At 42.8% G+C, this 6648-nt stretch overlaps 1 long non-coding RNA gene across 1 annotated transcript; it reads right to left on the bottom strand.

Annotated features, from left to right (window-relative positions):
- Window positions 1-532: 532 nt before the first annotated feature.
- LOC128324443 (uncharacterized) lies at window positions 533-6362 on the bottom strand. Its single transcript, XR_008306860.1, has 3 exons — window positions 5863-6362; window positions 4656-4702; window positions 533-790 (listed from the first exon to the last, which is right to left on the bottom strand). It is a non-coding gene; the product is annotated as an uncharacterized LOC128324443 (long non-coding RNA).
- Between the last annotated feature and the right edge of the window lie 286 nt (window positions 6363-6648).

Genomic DNA, 6648 nt, shown 5'->3' with positions numbered 1-6648 from the left:
AACAACTCTAAAAACCCTAGAAATTCTCATAGCCTTCAGAGTAACAAAACTGCTCTATTTATTAGTCATTCTAGGGTTAATTATAATCACTGGCACAGTAAAAAGGCAGTCCTTAGGTCTTTGAGCCTATTACTCTGCTGTAACCCAGCACAAGTGGACATTCAATCTCTTTACTGGGTACCAAATGCTAATTTTCATAAAAGGTTTGTCATCACCTTCCATCAGAAAGAACAGAAGTAACCTTCAGTCAATTGAAGAATGTGATCATTTTACCCATAAACTATCACGAAAAGCCAACAAAGGTGGCATAATTTATTAATTAAGTGCCTCAGGTGGCATAATTTATTAATTAAGTGCCTCAGGACCAAGACGTGGTCAAGAGTACATCATCCAGCTCTAAAGCCTGCCTGCTCATCTGCCAGTACACTTTCTCAATCAAACCAGTCAAGGGGTTTCCAATATAAGTGTGTCTGGCATAAAGTTTACCAATTATGGAGAGAAGGCTAATTGGTCTATAATTACCTGGGTTAGTTTTATTTCCTTTCTTAAAGATCGGGATCATTATAGACAAGCCTCAATCGTGAGGTATACAAGCAGTCCGATTAATAGATGTAAAGAGTGATGCTAATACCGGAGCCCACCATGCCAGATTAGACATGATCAGTTCAATGGGGACAAAATCACCTCCAGGTGCTTTCCCAGAACTTTGTTGCCCAACCAGTTCATTAATCTCCCCAGGAGTAACAAGGGGCCATTCAGGGATGAGAAGATGCATCATCATTGTAACTTTCTGTAATGAAACAAAGTAGTTATGACATGTTTAAACAGTTTTAGAAACTTTTGTTTTAAAATTCATTAAAAATCAACAAGTGAGCCAACATCTTTGAAAGTCCACACACTTAGTTTTCAGTGATTGGTCAAAAAAGACCAGGGGGCTAGAAATGAAACCAAGCAGCCACTTCCAGTAGCAATAAAAGCAATACCTACTTCTTAAGGGTCTGTTTCCATGTTGGTGATGTTTCAAACATCCAGAAGCAAAGCAACAATTTTGATCAGGGGCACTGTGGGCCCAGGTCCATATGCCAACTCTCCTAGAGGGCCCCATGATTTTCCCCAAGGGAAAAAAAGGATCCATTTTATATTTCTGGAATGACTTGACCTAGAGTTCTGAAACTTGGCACACTTGTAGGACAAGTTATCAGGACCCTGTGTATTTATTTTGAAGCAGATCAGTCAATCTATTGAATTGACCATAATTCCACCCCCATGTGAAGGAATCTGCCCATTGCCTTCATAAAGACAACATGCCCTCCCTTGCCCAACCCTTTACATTTCCAGAATGGCTGGGCTTAGAGTTCTGAATCTGGGCACACATGTAGTCCATGATGGCAGGTCTCTGAGTATTTTTATTTTGAGGAAATGGGTCAATCACATGATTTCCCCCCTACTGCAGTAAAGCTGCCAGAAAGAGTTATCTCTATCCATAGAGTGCTTTACATCGAGTGAAAGTGAAACTAACTGTTACTACATCTGAATAAACAACTTTTTAAAAACAAATGCACTATGCTTAAGCTGATTTGTGATCCAAAAGGTCTGCATGATAATTGTGAAACAAGGGGTATGTGTTCTTGTGGTTTTAATTCTTTTTCCTTACGGGTACACTATATGCATACCTGCCAAGATGTCCCTGTTTTCCGATTCAGGTGAATGGGGAAATAGGGACATGTTGGCAGGTATGCTATATGTCCTAACTGGGTTTGTGTTTGAACATGTTGTGTGTCCCAATTAGTTTGTGAATGGTCAAGAAGTTACACAAATTCATTTAGGCATGTGTAGTCTTTATTTTTTCATTTCTTTTTTTGGCAAATGCACTCTAGCCCAGATCTGTGGGTTTGCGGTGAATGATCAAGATGATATATTTTATATCTACAATATGCACATGTACTCCATTTTAAGTGATTAACTGGTTTTTATTAAACGTTTCAAATTTTCTGAAAGTATGCTTTGTTTTCTCTTTTTTGTAAATGTAAATGTGTTGTATCATTTGGTCAAAGACCGTAAATAAATACTAAACTAAACTATATTTTATTGATTGATTGATTGATTGATTGATTGATTGATTGTTAAATTTATATACCGCACTTCATTAAAAAAATAATCCCAAGGCGGTTTACAAAAGTTAAAAAACATACCATAAAAATGACAATAAAAATATTAAGCTAAAAATATAAATCCAATCTAATTTAAAATCTATAAAATACAAACATAAAAACTATATGCGAGTAAAACACATAGAAGCAGCAATAAAAACAATCATGTAAAGGCCTGGATAAAAAGCCAAGATTTAACAAGCTTTCTAAAAACTGCGAAGGAGTCAGAGGAGCAAATGGCCACTGGGAGAGCATTCCAAAGTCTGGGGGCAGCAACAGAGAAGGCCCTGTCCCGAGTGCACGACAGCCGAGCCTCCCTCATTGTCGGCACCCGGAGCAGAGCCCCCTCAGATGACCTCGTCAAGCGGGCAGCAACCCTTGGGAGCAGGCAGTCCCTCAAGTACCCTGGGCCCAAACCGTTAAGGGCTTTAAATGTCAAAACCAGCACCTTGAATTGGACCCGGAAACGAACCGGCAGCCAGTGCAACTCTTTCAGAATGGGTGTGATGTGCTCCCACTGGGCAGCTCCAGATAAAACCCTAGCTGCTGCATTTTGCACTAGCTGCAGTTTCCAGATATGCTTCAAGGGCAGCCCCACGTAGAGTGCATTACAGTAATCCAGCCATAACGTGACTAAGGCATGGGTAACTGTGGCCAGATCTGCCTTCTCGAGAAAGGGACACAGCTGGCACACTAGCCGAAGCCGTGCAAAGGCACCCCTGGCCACCGCCTCCACCTGAGCTTCCAAAAGCGGAGCCGGGTCCAGTAGTACCCCAAGCTGTGTACTTGCTCCTTCAAGGGGAGTGCAACCCCATCCAGAACTGGTAAAATCGCCTTATCCCGATTGGCTCTCCTACTGACCAACAGTACCTCCGTCTTGTCCAGATTCAATTTCAGTTTATTAGCCCACATCCAACCCATCACGGCCTCCAGCCCCCAATTCAGGACATCCACTGCCTCCCTAGGATCAGGTGACAAGGAGAGATAGAGCTGAGTGTCATCCGCATATTGCTGACAACTCAGTCCAAGTCCCCAGATGACCTTTCCCAGTGGTTTCATGTAGATGTTAAACAGCATGGGGGACAAGACTGAACCCTGCGGGACCCCACAGGCCAATGTCCACAGGGCCGAGCAGTAGCACCACCTTCTGGACCCTCCCCCGAGGAAGGACCGGAACCACTGCAATGCAGTACCTCCGATTCTCATACTCGAGAGGCGGCCCAGAAGGATACCATGGTCGATGGTATCGAACGCCAGTGAGAGGTCCAGCAGAACCAACAGGGATGCACTCCCTCTGTCTAGTTCCCGGCATAGGTCATCCACTAGAGCGACCAAGGCAGTCTTAGTCCCATATCTGGGGCAGAAGCCAGATTGAAAAGGGTCCAGATAATCTGCATCATCCAAGACCCTCTGCGGCTGGGATGTATATGGCTCCTTTGGGGGTTGTGTAGTCTCCCCCGCTCAATGCACTCTGGCCCAGACCCCTGGATATGTGGTGAAATGTATATATACAGAAAGGAGGCTTTTCTTTTTTTTTTTTTTTTTGCTTTTTTTTTGCACACGGGTTGTGTGTGCAATCTCATTAGCTCCAGTATTCAAAATTACCTTGCTGCACCTCTGAGTTTGATGTTCTTCTCACACCAGACTTTTTGTGATGAGTTTGTTGCTTTCTTAAGCTTGTGTGAAATCATGTTTGTGTTATGCTTTTCAAGCTAATCAATTTCCTGCAAATAAAGATTGCCCCCACCCAGTGTTCTGTACATATCTGTTCCCATGCAAGACAAAGGTGTCTTTTTTTCTTACCATGGAAAAGTATTTCTTTTTCTCCAGAGAAAGCAGACAGAATGCAATTCCTTGTAAACTGAAAAATTGCCTTTCAGTCTGCAATACCGTAAACAAAATGATCGTATCAGCTATGGCAGATTAACGTAGTAGCAAATGTAGCATTTGCTACAGGCCCCGTGTTTTTGAGGGCCCCACATGCCCGGCTTCAAATAAATATCCCTTTCCTGCTAAATGTGCCTTTTAAGAGAAGGCCCAGCACAGCATCTGTCCAGTGGCTATTGCTGGTTCCTACCACATTTTTCTTTTTAGAGTATGAGCCCTTTGGAGACAGAGAATCATCTATCCACTCTTTATTTTTCTATGTAAACCACTTTGAGAATTTAGATTGAAAAACGGTGTATGAATGTTCACTGTTGTTGTAGTAAGTGTGAGTTTGTGGCTTGATCTCCCATACTCCAAAACATAGCAAATGAAAAAGATGAATTACTTTACTATGCAAGTAAATAATTTATGTTTTAATATTTATATGCATTTTTTTAAAATTTAGGGCCCCTTTATGCTACAGACCCCGTACTAGCTTAATCCGGCCCTGCATGTTTCACTATGATAGCTGTCTTCTATGACTTGCCAGTTGGTCAGAATTGAAAAGGCCAGTTGGCCAGAAAAGAAAACAAATGCCATTTTCTTTGGCAAGAAAGGGCTTACCTCTTTCGGACTTACCTCCATGGTGGTGGTGATCAGCTGTAATCTTTTAGACAACCTCCTTCCTGAAATAGTGCAATGGTGTGTATTAGTGGTGTGCAATTCGGGAATTCGGTTATTCGGTTCGGGACCCGAACCGAATCACCCCTGTTCTGTTTTGTGCCCAAATATGGGTCACCCGAATCACCCTTGATTCGGTTTGGATTCGGATTTAATCCGAATCCAAATCCAAATCGATTCGGGGGGTAAAAAAGGGGCCCAGGGTGAAAAAACTTCTGAGGTGTGAATTCTCATTCTATCATAGCAAATGAGATTTTTTTCAGTTTAGACAACTCTCATGACCCCACTTTCACTTTTTCACACTCTCAATTACTATGAATATGAGGAAGTAATCAATTTAGCACACTTCACCTTATGAAGACAAACCTCAGAATTCACCAAAATTCACCCCTCTGCCCAATCACTCTGAAATTGGGGACGGGTGGTAGCCTCCACCCATTAGGCACTATCTACCAGCCCACCCCACTCCTTTGGGGCAGATCCACTTTCTGCCCCCAATCTGCCCCAAAGACACCAAAACTTCAAATATTCCCCAAAAATCAGGCCTCTGCCCAATCCCCCTGAAATTGGGGTGGTAGCCTCCACCCATTAGGCACTACCACCCCACCCCACTATTCTGCCCCAGTCCCCACTTTCTGCCCCAATCTTCCCCAATCTGCCCCAAAGACATGAAAACTTCAGAAATTCACCAAAAATCAGCCCTTTGCCCAATCCCCCTGAAATTGGGGTGGTAGCCTGCATCCATTAGACACTACCACCCCACCCCACTCCTTTTGCCCAGATCCCATGCTATGCCCCTGAACTTCCCCAAAGTCACTAAAACTTCAAAAAATCCCCCCAAATCAACCATGAACCGAATCACCCAAATTTTTTGTGCCCAAAATTCAGGTGATTCGGCTTGGGCCCAAAAAATATCGGGGGACATCGGGGGTGATTCGGTTCAGCCCCAAATCACCCAAAATTGCTCATTTCGGGCACAGATCGTTCTGTGCCCGAAATTTTTTGCACATCCCTAGTGTGTATCATTGGACTTTTTGCTATGAGTTGTTAAACTGGCTGAAATGCACTTCAAGCTAAATCATTTCCTGCTAATAAAGCATGTTGTGTTGGTGTTGCTTCTCATTCTCTAGGAACGAGCTGCTTTCTGTAGCAAAAAAGCACTTACCTTAGTGTTGGTGATGTTAATATCTTAAGTTCTTCACTTCCCAGTGAAAACAGGGCAACAAGATATGTTCCTTATCTTGCCAGAATCTTTTTTAAGCTTTTCCAGATGATTCCCAAAATGAAGGTTGTCATTGTCCTTTTGTCTATAGTTTCCTGTTCAAGTTGGTCTATTTCCAGGGTAAAGATACTTCTCCAGGCAGCGTAGTATCTTTCCCCCTAGCAGCTCTAGAATTAAGTCTTTGAAATGTTTATTTACAGACCCATCAAAGAAAGGAAATGAAATAATTTGGCATTTAAAGATGCTGAAAAATGTGCCTCATTTGCTAAATCTTCAGCTGCTAGAAATTCCTGTTCTAGAAGAAAAGGATACTTTGTTCTTACCTGGAAGCCTTGCCACTCATTTGTGTATTTAAAAGGAGCACAACTGTTTTGCCAAGATTATCCCATCTATTCTTGGGATAGGAGGAGGAGAACCAAGCAGCCCCTGTGAGATGCTGCAGCTTCTCCTGCATCCTCTCTGTCATTGAGCCTTAGCCATCACCAAGGAGACAATGAGTGCACCATAACAGAGAAACCACAGGTGATGTCATAATTGCCACCTGCAGAGGTGGGAGCAAAGTGTCATCCTTCAGGACTGGGGAGAGATGTCGCTGATGGGCACCGATCTACACTACAAACCTATATATGTTTTATACCAGTCCTATCCTGGGAGTTCTAATTGGGAGAGAATACTGATAATGCTCAAGAGTTATTAATATTGTGGAGTTCCCCATTGATCCCTGTGAGG

Source organism: Hemicordylus capensis, chromosome 4, assembly GCF_027244095.1.
Source record: "Hemicordylus capensis ecotype Gifberg chromosome 4, rHemCap1.1.pri, whole genome shotgun sequence".
Classification (NCBI taxonomy): domain Eukaryota; kingdom Metazoa; phylum Chordata; class Lepidosauria; order Squamata; family Cordylidae; genus Hemicordylus; species Hemicordylus capensis.
The sequence above is the reverse complement of the archived record's forward strand: the minus strand, read 5'-3'. Positions and strand labels throughout refer to the sequence as shown.